Source organism: Staurois parvus, unplaced genomic scaffold, assembly GCF_062004578.1.
Source record: "Staurois parvus isolate SC_StPar_1 unplaced genomic scaffold, SC_StPar_1.0 ptg000012l, whole genome shotgun sequence".
NCBI lineage: Eukaryota > Metazoa > Chordata > Amphibia > Anura > Ranidae > Staurois > Staurois parvus.
Genome location: NW_028317808.1, coordinates 7,895,046 through 7,910,679, shown reverse-complemented (window position 1 = coordinate 7,910,679; position 15,634 = coordinate 7,895,046). Strand labels below are relative to the sequence as shown.

Below are 15,634 nucleotides of genomic sequence, written 5' to 3'. Positions count from 1 at the left end.
AAACCACGTAAAGTGCCAGCGACTAAGGGAAAGGGAGGATGGGGAGCATGTTGGATGATGCCGACCAACTGGAAAATTGCCTCGGGAGACCACTGTTTATATAATAAGCCCCAAGGTTCCAGAACTTTCTAAAAGGTCATGTGGGGCGCTGCTTTCCCGCCCAAACTACCTATAGCTTTCTTAAAGGGCCATGCACTTCTTAAAGCGTTACCTGAGTTAAAATAAAAATACCATTTAAAATGATTAAATATCAAGAGGGAGTGAAGGCTGCATGCCCATGGCAGTGAACATTGATCGTTTGCCCACTTTTAACATGGGAATGAAGGCCGTACAAATTCCCTCCCCGAATACCACTTAATGAAGAAAGACACACACACTATAATTGGCATAAAATTGGCCGTGGCACTTTTATTGGTATAAATGGAAAATTAAATAAATTATAATAAATAACTCATATCATTTATTCAAATGTAATAAAATAAACTTAAATAATCAAGAATAGCTAAGTAATTAAGGACTCAAGCATCAATTAAATAGCATAAAACAACAAGCCCCACAAACCGGGCCTAAAAGACCGGCCTACCCGAAAAGCGCAGCCAATTCAATGCAATTTTGCAAACCTAAGTTAAATATATCTAGGCCAATGTCTGATAAATTAATCTGATCAGATCTGTAAATGCCACTAATACCCCCTTCCAGATCTACATGGGGCAGGGGCGGATTGACCATTTGGAAACTCGGGCACTGCCCGAGGGCCCGGGGTCAGTAGGGGGCCCCATGAGATGCCCCTGGTACCTTTTTCATAGGCTTTTTTGAATTTGGGCAAGGACACAGGGGCCCCATGATCCCCTATTGCCCGGGGGCCCCATGAGTTGTCAGTCCGCCCCTGACATGGGGTAAGAACCACCATTAATTAGTGGCATTAATTTTTCCATAGCCCTGTTTATCCTTTTCCTACCTTTTTCTAAAGGTTTAAATTGAGCACATACCAGCCACAGCAGTCGTGGAATAACCTCAGAAAAAAATTAGTTGTATTTGGGAATGATAATTTCAAATGGTGCATATCTTGCTTCATCATAAACAACAACTCCGATGTTTTTACCTTACCTATATCATTTCCCCCCAGGTGAAATATTAAGATATCTGGATTAGGCCAAATATCAAACAACCTAGAAAGATGAAAGAATAAGTTAGCCCACTGTAGGCCTCTCACACCCTTCCAATAAACTTGAAAACATGAAGGATCCATGGACAGATTTCTGGAATAGCAACATTGAGCAGCTCTTTTCTTTGCCCAAAAACAAAAGAGTGTCCAATGATCTTTTAGTACCTAGAATTCAAACAGAAAGATCAGGTCGAATATATAACTGAAAACGGTGAGAGTCCCATCTACCAAGTTTCTTAATAATGGTATTATCCAGGCCCATTCTTGCAGGCTCAGTAGCTGCACCTATCCTAAATGAATGGGGGGTAAATTTATAGTGACTTAACCCCGCGTGAAAAAGACGGAAACAAATTGATATCTTGTAAGGGGAGAAGAATCAGCATAAATGAAAAAAGGACCAGAACCAACTGGCCTAAAAGATAGATACTACCAAACAGCAAATAAAGGAAAATAATTGGATCGCCACAATTACGCAAGCTAATCCAACATCCTATACCAGTTTGGTCTGTTTTTGATTTGGAAATAAATATACAGACTTCATTATCTGATAATAAAACTTGTTCAAAATGAAGGCCTCCATTAATACATTTATTACGAGGCAAAAGCTCCAATATTCGTAGAGCACCAACGAAGGCTAGGACAAAGGCGACCTTAAATAAAATCGATTCGAACTCAGAAAAACAAACAGAAGAAGTAGCAAGGCAGATATTTTGTAAGTTTTGAATAGAGATAGGTCTTCTATTATCTGAGCACATATGAGATTTTCTATAACCCTTGAGAGCCTGCTGAACCAAAAAGTAACTGGTACAAGGGGTCTGATTGTTAATCCTCAAGAAAAAAAGAAACACCCGCCAACATTTTTGTGATATGACTATAAGAATACTCTAACTGCATAAGATAACACAAAAATAGTTAAAAGGAGCATCAAAAGCAAATCCAAATACCGAGCTGCAATCTCTCCATTTTTTCCATGCGTCTGTGTAATTGGTCTATGTATTGTTTGCTAATGAATTCTTAACAGAATCAAACATGACTGTCAAATCAATTTCCATAGGTGTTCTGGGCATGCAATTCCTTCTCTGTCTGCTTTGGGCAACAGCTGACAAAATCTTGACATCTGAAATCGAGATAGTGAATCTGAAATTTTATTTTATCTTCCTTGAATGTATTTTGCTTTTACCCATATATCAAGTTGTAACCATAACAAACCTAAGTGTCTAAGGAACTTTATAACATAAATAGATTTTGATGAAAGGCAGTTTATTGCATAAAGCACTCCTTTATTATCTGACTGTATTAAAATATTTTATTTTTAAATTGTTCTTCCCAAATTTCCAAGGCAACCACTAGCAGAAAGAATTCTAATAAAACTATATTCTTAGTTGCTTTATTTGCCACCCACTCCGAATGCCATTCCTCGCAAAACCAATGCATTCTCCATATTGCAGCAAACCCTTTGGAACCAGCTGCATCTGTAAATCGAAATCTGGAGTAAAAACAAAATCATGTTGAAAGAACGACTTACCATTAAAGGTTTCCAGAAACTGAGACCAAACCAACAGATCTTCTTTCACATCAGCGATTAAACGAATATGTGAAAAGGGGGATTTGAATTCCGAGATAGCCAAATACATACAACGAGAAAAAAATCTGCCAATAGGCATGACTCTAGATGCAAATGCCAATAAACCCAGAAGGGACTGAATTTTTTTTAACAAAACCTACTTATGAAGTAAGAAGGACATTATAAGGGATGATAATTTATTATGTTTTGCTTGTGGCAATTTAAATTCCATAACATCTGTGTTGATATTTATGCCTAAAAAATCAATAGATGTTGTAGGAAAAACTGTTTTCTCGTTTGCTAACGGAATGCCAAAGTGCTGGGTGATATAGTTGCAATATATTACCACAGTCAGGTGAACCAGGCAGGCCTATGAATAAGAAATCATCAAGATAATGTACAATTCTATCGCCACCTGATTCAAATGCAACTACCCAATGTAAAAAACGAGAAAATGACTCAAAATAAGCACACAATACTGAACAACCCATTGGCAGGCACTTGAAATAAAACTGACCATTAAACTGAATTCCTGAAAACCTGAAAGAATTAGGAAAATTGATAGCAAATGAAATGCAGACTTTATATCCGCTTTTGCCAGCAAGGTTCCCCTTCCGAATTGTCTGATCTTATGAATGGCTTCTTCAAAAGAGCTATAAGAAACAGATGACAACACTTCGCTTATTTCATCATTTAGAGATGACCCATTAGGAAATGACAAATGATGAAGTAAACGATATGTATTAGGCTCTTTCTTGGGAATGATACCTAACAGAGATATATGGAAATTTTTAAAAGGGGGGATAGGAAAGACCCTGATGATCATTGCCCATCAGTGCCACCCACCTATGCCCATCAGTGCCACCCACCTGTGCCCAGCAGTGCCACCCACTAGTGCCCAGCAGTGCCCCCCATCAATGCCACTCATCAGTGCTGCCTATCAGTGCCCAGCAGTGCTGCTCATCAGTGCCCAGAAGTGCTGCCAGTCAGTGCCCAGCAGTGCCGCCAGTAAGTGCCGTCAGTCAGTGCCACCCATCAGTGCCCATCAGTGATGCCCATCAGTGCCCATCATTGTTGCATATCAGTGCTGCCTCATCAGTGCTGCCTCATCAGTGCCGCCTATCAGTGCCCATCAGTGCAGCCTCATCAATGCACATCAGTGAAGGAGAAAATTACCTGTTTGAAAAATTTTATAATAGAAACAATGAAAACCTTTTTGTTTTTTGCTCTTTTTTTGTTTATAGCGCAAAAAAAAACACCCAGCGGCGATTAAATACCACCAAAAGAAAGCTCTATTTGTGTGAAAAAAATGATACAAATTTCATATGGGTACAGTGTTGCATGAACATGCAATTATCATTTAAAGTGCGTCAGCGCTGAAAGCTGAATATTGGTCTGGACACGAAGGGGGTATAAGTGCCCGGTAGGTAAGTGGTTAAAAGAGTACATGGTTATGGCCTGCAGAGGTGAGGGGACTGGGTACCCAATGTTGCATGGTACCCTGAGAATGTCAACCAATCTAGAAGTGGGCCAAACTGCATGAGCTATCCCCTTGTATTTACTAAGCACATCAATATACCAGAACTAACCTCGACTTGAGATATTTCTGAGGTGCACTGACTTCTCCCCCCCCCCCCCTTTCCCTTTGGCTTTCAGTTCCTCCACAGTCTTGTAGGCATACTTGGGCTTATTTCCTCCATTGGCTCAGCTCCTTTTGAAAGTCCTGAACAAAAGACATAGAAACAAATGTTCACATGTCCCTTACAATTCTTAAAAAACCCCCCCAAAAAACAAACGCTGGTTACTGTAAGGGCTGAAAAACCACAGTGTTAGATCTCCCAAGTTCTGTATTCTATTACACATTAGAGCAAAGCACAAATTACATATACCTCAATATACATAGGCAAACATACATACACACAGTAGCAAAAGTGCCACTTCAGGAGGGCAGGAATCTCCTATTATCCTAAAGTGGTTAGAAAGTTTCAGCTTTGTTTAAAAAAAAAAAAATACACAACAACATGTTACTTACCTGCTCTGTGTAATGGTTTTGCACAGAGCAGCCCCTATCCTCCTCTTTTCAGGTCCCCTGCCAGTGCTTCTGGCCCCCCAACCCTGCTGATGCCCCCAGAGCAAGCTGCTTGCTCTGGGGGCACTCCTGTGTGTACATTTCCAAGCCACCACTGTGTGTCTATGGTATTCACAGAGCGTGGTGCAGCCCCTCCCCTGCTCCCTGTTCCATGACTGTGAGTGACAGCAGCAAGAGCCAATGGCTCCCACTGCTGTGTCTCAGCCAGTGGGGAGAGAGAGAACCAGGAGAGCCTTGGCTCTCATACAAATTGGGTGATTGGGTGGATTGGGGTCAGGTAAGTATTATGGGGGGCTGCGGTGGGAGCTGCACACTTTACACACACTTTAAATATAGCTGGACTTGATTGGATTAAAAATATTAAATGTATTATCTGTGTGGTAAGATCCTAAAAATAGGCAGCTTTTTCAGCATGGAACGCCATATTTAAGGTTATATAAGACCTTTCTTCATGTGTTCAATACTTTTTCCCTGTTATTCCATTTTATTACACATAACTTAATTTTCTTTGTATGTATGGAAATGGTGACGTGTTCAATACTTAGTTCACCCACTTTGTTTTTTTTGTTTGTTTGTTTTTTTTGTCTACTTTTGTGCAAGCCAGAGCTAACGTTTTCAGGCACTAGGCTTCCACTGTACTTATTAGGTCTCGGGTCATATAGGGGTAGAACCATTAGCCTAATGGTCCTATGCTTTGACTACAAGTCCTCCAGGTCTAGACAAGATCTGCCCTCTTGAAATTGTTGCAGAACATTGTAATGTCATGGTGTACATATAAGACAAGTGTAAGAACTGTCACATAATCTTCTGTATATAAACATTAGTGAGATTGCTACACATAAGGCATAGAGGGTTTGAGTCTTTTATCACTTTAAATATGGAGTTCCATGCTGCAAAAGCTGCCCATAGTTAGGATCGTGCCACACAGATAATACATTTATTATTTTTAATCCAATCAAATACAGCTATATTTACAGGTGTTTGTAAAACCTGAAGCTTCAGTTTGCAGATCTTCTCGCAACCCTCCCAATACTTACCTGAGCCCAATCCAGTGATGTGTATGAGAGCCTAGTCTCTTGAGTCTCTCTCTCTCCTCACCGGTTGAGACAGCAGTGGGAGCCATTGGCTCTCGCTGCTGTCAATCACAGTCATTGAGGAGGGAGCAGGGGTGGAGCTGAACCACGCCACATAGATGGCTTGGGAGTGAGTACAAACAAGTGCCCCCCAGAGCAAGCAGTGGGGGCAGGGGGCCAGAAGCTCCAGTAGGGGACCTGAAAAGAGGAGGAAATTGTCAGTAAAAGTAGCGCAGTGCCAAATAGCAAGAAATGGCCTGGTCATGAAAGGGATAAATTGTCCAGAAGGCAAGTCGTTAATATCATAAATGCTACCTAACAAAGCTGCTATGGAGTACTTAAATATTTACAGTACCAAAAAGTTTCATATACTGTATAAGCCGTGAGCTACCCATCTTTATACATTTTTATTAAAGTGTTACTAAAGTCTGAATTTTTTATTTTTAATAAAATAGAAAACATTGTATACTCACCTACTCTGTGCAATGGGGTCTTCTTCTGGGGTCTCCTGTCAGCAATTTGGCTCCTCCTCTTCTTTGTGTGTCCTTATAGCAAGCCGTTTGCTTGGGGCACACAGTGTGTGCTCGCTACAGACCTGTGTGTCTACGGAGCACCGCTTCATAGACAAACACACAGGACTTAGCCCCACCCAGGGGCGGACTGACCATTTGGAAACTCGGGCACTGCCCCTGGCCCCACCCTCAATTTCTCTTCACTGCGTTTGATTAACAACAGCAAGAGCCAATGGCTCCTGCTGCTCTTCGAGTCCCTATGTGAAGAGGGAGAAAGGGGAGAAGAGATGCAGCTGTGCACAGCACTGATCTCTTCTCCCCTCTCTTCCCCTTCACACAGGGAAAGGGGAGCAGAGGGAAACTGAAGCTGTTTTTCACATTAATGCAAGCAACGGGCAATAGGGGATCATGGGGCCCCTGTGTCCTTGCCCAAACTCAAAAAAGCCTATGAAAAAGGTAGCAGGGGCATCTCATGGGGCCCCCTACTGACCCAGTGCCCAAGTTTCCAAATGGTCAGTCCGCCCCTGCTGTATACTATCTAGATAGACAACATTGTATATTAAAGCTTAGTTCCACCTGGAAAAAAAAAATAAAAGTCAGCTGCTACAAAAACTGTAGCTGCTGACTTTTAAAATACAGCCACTTACCTGTCCCTCAGTCCCGCGGTGTCCTCATCACCGCTGGTTTCACTGGTCGTCTTCTCTCCCTGGTGCCGGCATCTTCAGTGTGGGCACCTGGCTGTGACAGCTTGCGGCTTCACAGCCAGGTGCCCACTGCGCATGAGTGAGAAGTGCTGCGCTTTGAGAATGGCCCCGTAATCTTCTGGGACCTGTCACGTGTCCCAGAAGACTACGGGGAGGGAGGACAACTTCCGCTCGTCTAGGCGATCACAGTGGAAGTGGGAGCGGGAACCTGTCAAATCCAGGTACCCTCTCCCCCCCGCTCCCAAAGGTGCCAATCCTTAATGGGGGAGCGGGGAACAAAGGCTTAAAGCGGAACTTACCCTTTTGGATGGGGCACTGCTTTAAGCTCCAGCCTAATACAAAGATCATAGAATGGATACTTTGCTATTCTATAACCATGTATAAAACCTTTAACCACTTGAGCTCCAGAGGATTTACCCCCCTTAAAGACCAGGCCTCTTTTTGCTACTCGGCGCTGCACTAATTCAACTGATAATTGCGCTGTCATGCAATGCTGTACCCAAAGGAAATTTACGTCCTTTTTTCACACAAATAGAGCTTTCTTTTGGTGTAATTTGATCACCTGTGCGCTTTTTATTTTTCACGCTATAAACAAAAAAAGGCCAAAAATTTTGAAGAAAAACAATATTTTTTACTTTCAGCTATAAAAAATATATAGTAAACTCAAAGTTGGTTATAAATTTAGGCCAAAATGTATTCTGCTACATGTTTTTGGTAAAAAAAATCCCAATGAGTGTATATTGATTGCTTTGTGTGGAAGTTATAGCGTCTACAAACTATGGTATAAATAAATTTTTCTGCTATACAGCGCTGCGCTAGTTTAATGGACAATTGCGCGGTCATGCAATATGGTACATAAATGAAATTTACATCCTTTTTTTCCCCACAAATTGAGCTTTCTTTCTGTGGTATTTGATCGCCTGTACGGTTTTTATTTTTTGCGCTATAAAAAAAAAGGTTGAAAATTTTGAGGAAAAAAAAACAATATTTTGGACTTTTTGCTATAAAACATGTCCAGTAAAAAAAAATGCAAAAATCAAATTTAGTCATAAATTTCTGCCAAAATGCATTCTGCGACATCTTTGCTAAAAAAAAAACCCAACACGTGTAAATTAATTGGTTTACGTGAAAGTTATAGCGTTTACAAATGGCGGGAAAGATACTGGGATTTTTAGGTTTTTTTTTTATACTAATAATGGCGGCGATCAGCGAATTATGGCGTCGATCAGGGACTTATGCCAGCGACTTATGGCGGGACTGCGGGACTGCGGCGGACATTCCGACATTGGGGGGTACTGACTTGGGGTTACTGACATCCCCAAAAACACTAATAGAGTGATCAGTGCAAAAAAAAAAAACACTGACACTGTACTAATGGCAATGGGAAGGAAGGGGTTAACTTTATTTTGAGGGAAGGGTTATAGGAGTGAGGGGAGTGTTTTACTAGGGGTCGGGGGTGTGTACTGGACGGGACAAGGCTGATCGAGAAAGAGAAACTGTTCTTTCTCGATCAGCTCATCCTCGAGCTGACAGGGAAGTGACAGACAGCACAGCTACTGCAGCTGTGCTGTCTGTCACTGTTCGCCGTCAAACGCCGGGAAATAGCCGCTAAGGACCGGCTATGACCCGGCGACTCACATCTGCGGCGGTGATCAGCGGGACAGATAGGGCGGCGGCGCGCCTTGCGCGCGCCCCCTATTTGTTTACAAAACACACGTGTTAAAACGTGGTTTTGCCTGCGAGTGCCGCCCTGCCGCCGTATATCTACAGCAGCTGGGCGGCAAGTGGTTAATAAAGGATAATGGATTTATAAATTGCATATGTAATAAAAAACACATGTAAAAAAAAACTTACAGTGGGACTTAACAAATGCAGCTAGGATATCTATAGCTGTCCTCTGGAAGAAAGAATCTCCCCTTTTCACTCAGTCTATGGCTTTCTAAAATAAAGGATATCAGACATGAAGATCTGACAGCCTCTCAAACACCAGGAATGAAAAATTCAAATACGACTTTACTAGTTAGCATTCACTGGTTCTCAGGAATGTAAAGATATTCTTTGCAGGGGTTAAACTCCTCAAGCTTTTAGGCCTCGTTTACACCAAACATGCAGGAAAACTGAGGGAAACTGACGCGCAGATTTCACTTGCAGAGACATCAGTTTACATCAGTTTTCATGCACGCTTCAATGAGTTTGTATTTTTGTGAGCTTTGGTCAGCATAGCTTTGTGTCTTCCTTCTTCTTTGTGTTCTCTAAGCATGGAATGGATTATCTTAGCCACCTGCTGGGTGAGTGTTCTCCAGCAGGGTGTGATAGGAATGACAGGAAAGTCAGTGTAAAGGATTTTTAATCCTTGGCCAAACAGCAAGCCTTGTGGGGGCCACCAGTTGGGTTGGGGGGGGGCTTCTTCCAGAACATGCCAAGGTCCCATTGGGTCAGCAGAGGGGTTTGGGAGGAGGATACATCTTTACTCAAGTCCCCCAAGGGAAAATACATCCAAGTAGCTTACTGGCTGTCCCTGTCTCTCCAGTGACAACCTTCCCTGCTGACTGCTCCAGCACCTCTTTCTCTACCTATGCTGAGGAGGGTGCTGCTCTCTGACTAGACTGTCATGCTGAACCTGCCCATGGTCTCTCTACCTATAGCTTGCAGTGTGTCAATGAGTGGTCAGAACTAGCAGAACAGAGCCATCCCAGTCTGTGATGTGAGTGTTGCCCTTCTGGGTGAAGGGGGAGTGCTCCCAGTATCCTGTGCTCTGTCATCCACCCCTGTCATACTCCTGTTACCCTCTGGTACTGTACATTGCCCATGGTCCTCCTATGTTTATTGCCTGTCCACACCTCCCCGGTTGGATACTGCAATCATTGTACATTCCCTGTGAATATATTAGAGCTGTGTCCTTTCCAACTCATCACCCACTGAGGAGGGACCTCCAGAGGTGTGAAGTCTATGAGTCCTTAAGGGTCTCCAACTCCAACAGGCTGGGTATCCTCATTTGATATGGGGGCCAGTTACAGCAGCAGCAACTGCATTACACCTTACTATGGGGATGCTGCTGAGATATTGTAGTCGGTAATCCTCTGTCTAGCCACAGCCCTTCTGGATATGTAGTGGTATCACTTCCTGGCCTCCCTTTGATTGACTAACCATAGCTGCCTTCTTTGTCCTCCTAATTGCTGAGCAGGTGTATTGATGTACTGGGGTCATTTGCTGTCCTCTCCCTGAGTGGCTGAAAAGCTCTTTTGATGTATTCAGAGGATAGTTTGTCAGGGAAGGGGGGGGGTTGCTGTCAGCTGTACAACTGTAGCTTCAATAATTTCTAATGGTGGCCCTGTGGGGTCTTATGTCCTTGGCTCTTGCCCTGTGAGAATGTTACTATAATACCCTGTCTTATCTTAAGCATTAGAGCCTAGGAAACTGGAGTGCTGTAAGGATCACCCATCCTGGGAGGCCTCCTTGAAGATACGTGATACTTTGGACTTATAGGAAGCTGACTGCTTCCTCATTGCTCTTCCACATGGAGATGGTGAGTGACTAGTTTAGTTGGAAAGTAATACAAGAACCTTCCCATTGCTGTTCTGCCTTGAATTCTAAGACCACTAAAACCTCACTTGTCAAGATGCTACTTACCTCAAGAGAACTGCTCCCTGTGAAGAACAGCTGAAGAGAGCTAGGTGGCACCCAGGATTCTTATCAATATAGGTTGAGGGTCTCCAGGAAGGTTATTCATTCTCCTCTTAAATAAGTAAATCCTGCTCTGGGTCCTGGAGCTCAAAGGCTTTCTGGAGATCCAAGAGGGGCAAAGCTGTGCACATGGTGCAGGCCACTGCAGCCGGCAGCTTTGAGGTATACAGAGTGTGCTTGTGAGCTCAGAGCTTGTGTGAGAACTGGAAGATACAGAGAAAGGGCTTGAGGATTAATTCCTGAAAAGTGACAATGCAAGTGAAAGCCAGGAGGCTGATGAGTATTGGTGTTTTGAGGCTTTAGAAGTGGAATGCTGAATAACATCTGTGAGGGTAACCAATGAGTTATTGAACTTTATTTAAATAAATGTGGGCAAACGTTACAATCACAAATGGATATCATCAGGGCAGTCTATTGTCCGCCTTAATTTTTGCCCTTTTAATGGAGCCCTTGGCAGAAAAAATAAGAACCCATCCAGATGTAACTGGCATATTATCCCGAGGACAACCTCATACAGTCACACTTTTTGCAGATGATCTAATATTATTGCTCTCAAACTCATCATCCTCTGTCCCGGCAGTCCACGAAATATTGTCCCAATTTAACAAAATTTCCTACTACAAAGTTAATGCCTCAAAATCTAACATTCTAGGAATAGCCATAAATAACAAAACAAGAAATCAACAAAAATTTACATTTCCTTATCCTTGGTCTAATGGTAGTCTTCAACATTTGGGAATTACACTGACATCCTCATATAATAAATTATACAAAGCAAACTTCTTTAAAAAAAAAAAAAGAGCAAACAGGTGGCGCAAACACCTAGTGCATTATCCAAGGTTTTATTTAAAGGTCAAAAAGACAAAAACATACTCACAGACATAGCATGTTTGTAAAGCTTAAAATGAGAACCGAGATGGCCACAGCAGTGGGCAGGGTGTTCCGACTGTCAGTGTGGTCCGCTTACTGACGCGTTTCGGTGACAAGTCCCTTTCCTCAGAGCTGATCAAGCTTTTTCTCATTTTAAGCTTTACAAACATGCTATTTGCTCTTTTTCCTGTTTTTGATAACCCTGTCTGAGCAGGGTGGCATTCCCGAAACGCCATCCATAGGCCATCCTTTGCCCTGGTTCTCCCGGCTTCATTCTGTCAGTTGATTCCTGGAGCGCTGGAGAGTGTACACTGTCATCTGGTTTGGTTAAAGCAAACTTCTTACCTCTGATCACATCTGTGCAGCTAGAATTAAACAGGTTGAGAAACTTTTATCTCTCATGGTCAGGCAGAGTCAGGGGCGGACTGAAAACTCATGGGGCCCCCGGGCAATAGGGGATCATGGGGCCCCTGTGTCCTTGCCCAAACTCAAAAAAGCCTATGAAAAAAGGTACCAGGGGCATCTCATGGGGCCCCCTACTGACCCCGGGCCCTCGGGCAGTGCCCGAGTTTCCAAATGGTCAGTCCGCCCCTGGGCAGAGTAGTAGCTTACAAGATGTTATTATTACCGGATATACTCTTCTATTTTAGAGCCCTGCCTGTCAGCATTCCAAATAAATTCTTTAGAACTATGCAACAACAAATAACCAAATTTCTATGGGCAGACATATTCTGTTAAAGCAGAAAATTACAGGAGGAATGGGACTACTGATATTAAGGGACTACTATATGGCGAATATACTAGAACTGTTAAAATCTTGGATTCTTAACCCTCAAGCCAATTGGAGGAGAATTGGCTTTCCAGGACCAGGTTATATCCTTTCTTGCTGACTACCATATATCCAAATGCACCAAAACAATATTCCCACCCCACGATACGGCAGCTGTCCAAAATTGGAAAGATAACATAGAACAGGCAATACTCAGTATTAACACTGATCACTTTCCCTCCATAGTTCGGCCAATTAGCATGCAGATCTTATTCACAGCTCACTTATTGATTCTACAGAAATGGAAATCTAATTTGACTCTGGAGGTTAGCAAAGTTATTAAACAGGTGGAGGAAACTTACACTTTAGAACAATTAATGGCCCACAAGGAAGGTGAATCTGTCAAATTTTACAAACAGTGGGAACCATGGAAATGCTTTCAAAGCAAACTACACCCAGGATAAACTCACTTGAATTTCTGTCACTAAGCTGTTAATTAGATGTGTTCAGCACACTTCAGACCCGATTCCACACTCTTTATTATTTTAAAGCTAGAAGATAGTTATGTTAAAACTACTATGGTTATCAATCTATAAGTATCCTATAAAGGGTTAGATTGGAGATACATTATATATTCAATAGAAAATCTCTCCTACTGATTCCAATAGGTTATTTGTAATTTCAGTTTAAATACAATATTTCATGTTTGACTCCCCATGTAGACAGATTCGTAACTTCTAGAGTTTTGGTTATGTAATATGTCAAAAAAATCTTTCATCTAAAAAAGACTTTTTTGGAAACTAAATAAAAGTTTGTACTGAAGCTGTATATCCTTTTATATATACAGTATATATATATATATATATATATATATATCAGGAAGTTGAAAATAAGTGAGCGCTCAATCAACACAGGGAATAGCGACCATGCACCAAAGGCACCATATAAGACCTTCAGGTAAACAGTAATATACTAAAAGGGTGCAGCACTGGTAAGAATCACAAATATAATGTATATATGCTAAATTCATATATAGATAACACTGTTCAACAGGTAAAAAGTTTTGGGCATAAAATTAGCTAATCTTACATAATTTTGGGGTGCTGAAAACGAAAATGACCCTAAAAAATGTTGATTGGCTCTAGTTGCCATGATATATTCACCCATCTAATGACGTAAGCCATTCAAAATTATGATGCAACTTCAGCTGCATATTGCGCAATTGATACTGGTGACCAATAGAAAATTGCATGTATACTGAGATGATGCAATATTATCCTTTAATTGCATCACTTCACTGCATAAAAGCTGCAGTATCTGTAGCTGATTGTAGTTCGACAGCGTCTTTACATTTAGTTTTATGCTTATATAGGCTACTCAGTAATGCCTCGAACTTGTGTGAATAAAGCAGATAATTTCTGCTATATCTGCGGTGAAATAACTTTTATCTCACAAAAAAGGAGGATAACAGGAATGATTAAGAAAGCCTACAACTTGTATTTTGGCTGCAAGATAGGAGACCAGGACAAGAGCTGGGCACCACATATATGCTGCAATTCTTGTGGGACGGCACTGGAGCAATGGTTGAATGGAAAAAAGGCATCTATGCTTTTCGCTGTGCCAATGATTTGGAGAGAGCCAACAGATCATGTTAGTAATTGTTACTTTTGTATGGTGCCTCCAATTGTAAAAGGGCTAAATAAGAAGAAAAAGTTATCTGTGCACTATCCAAATATTCCATCGGCAATACGTCCAGTTCCTCATGGAGAGGGGCTACCAATTCCTAAAGCACCAGAATCCTTCGTGGTTGAGTCAAGTGAGGAAGAACCTGAAGCGTGTAGTCACGTGCAGTTGTAAGAGATAGCCCTTTCCTCGAATACAAGAGAAAAGCCAAGAGAAGCAAAACCGACACAAACTGAAGACAAAACTAGTGAGAATCCTAAGTATTAAAATGATTCAACTTAGCTTATGGCTATAATTTTTCTTGGTAATCCTATGCAATATATTATGCCATTTAGGCTTTGTTATGTAGTCAATATCACTTGCTTTATATTTGTGGAAAGACATCTATCTATATAATTATTGTGCATTATGTAGTCATTACGCCTATAGTAGAAAACTTTCCGTTTACAGAAAAACTAGAGCTAATTGACAAATTTCATTGTTATATTTGAACTCAGAATGTGAAATTCATTAAGAAATGGATCCTTTTGTTTCCAAAACTGGCAAAAAATAAACATTTGTTGAACAGTGTAATTAATCATCAATAAGGTGACATTGTGCAAATTCATATGCAACTAGAATCTGTGACTAATAGTGCAAAAAAAAAATAAAAAAAATTTTGAGTATACCAGAAGGTGACAGTGTGGTTGAAATCACAGAAGGACGCATAGACGTCCACAAATTAATGAGCCTTGTATATAAATAGATAAGTAAGGTGACATTGTGCAAGCAAATATGCCACTATATTATGTGGCTAATATCGTGAAAGATCTATAACCAATCTAAATGAGTCCAAAAAATGTGAACAAGATCGCTGATGATCTTCAGGCGTCCAACAACCGGAAACGTGAAAAAGGTGAGAAAATAAGGTAAAGACTGTGCACTCACCAGATAAGCAATCTTTATGCGCATTTGTATATCATAAAAACGCATCAGACGCCCTCACATAGGTCTGGTCAGATCTGGTCATGTAGCCTCCACTGCTTCATAATCCATACTCCAATAGCATACGCTCTGCAATCATGATGAGCTCCCACAGGGGCTCAAAAAACAGAGGAAGCCAATAGTGTAGTATGTCAAGGATATTTATTCCAAAGTTCAGGCAGATGGGTATAAAAGAGTAATACTGACCAAATCAGGATGGCCGCCGGGACTCCTCGTGGTGCCGGCGGTGTAGCGTCAATCAGCTGTAGCTATACTCTGACACGTTTCGGGCTATGGCTTGTAGTCATAGGGATTCAGCTTAATCCCTATTTATATACAAGGCTCATTAATTTGTGGACGTCTATGCGTCTGTGTGTGATTTCAACTACACTGTCACCTTTTGGTATGCTCAAATTTTTTTTTTTTTTTTTTTTTTTAGTTTTGCAATATTAGTCACAGATTCTAGTTGCATATGAATTTGCACAATGTCACCTTATTGATGATTAATTATCTATATATGAATTTACCATATATACATTATATTTGTGATTTTTACCA

General features: G+C 41.3%; 1 pseudogene; it reads right to left on the bottom strand.

Annotated features, from left to right (window-relative positions):
* Nucleotides 1-579: 579 nt before the first annotated feature.
* Nucleotides 580-15,634, bottom strand: part of LOC149473675 (uncharacterized) — a 111,689-nt pseudogene continuing 96,634 nt past the window's right edge.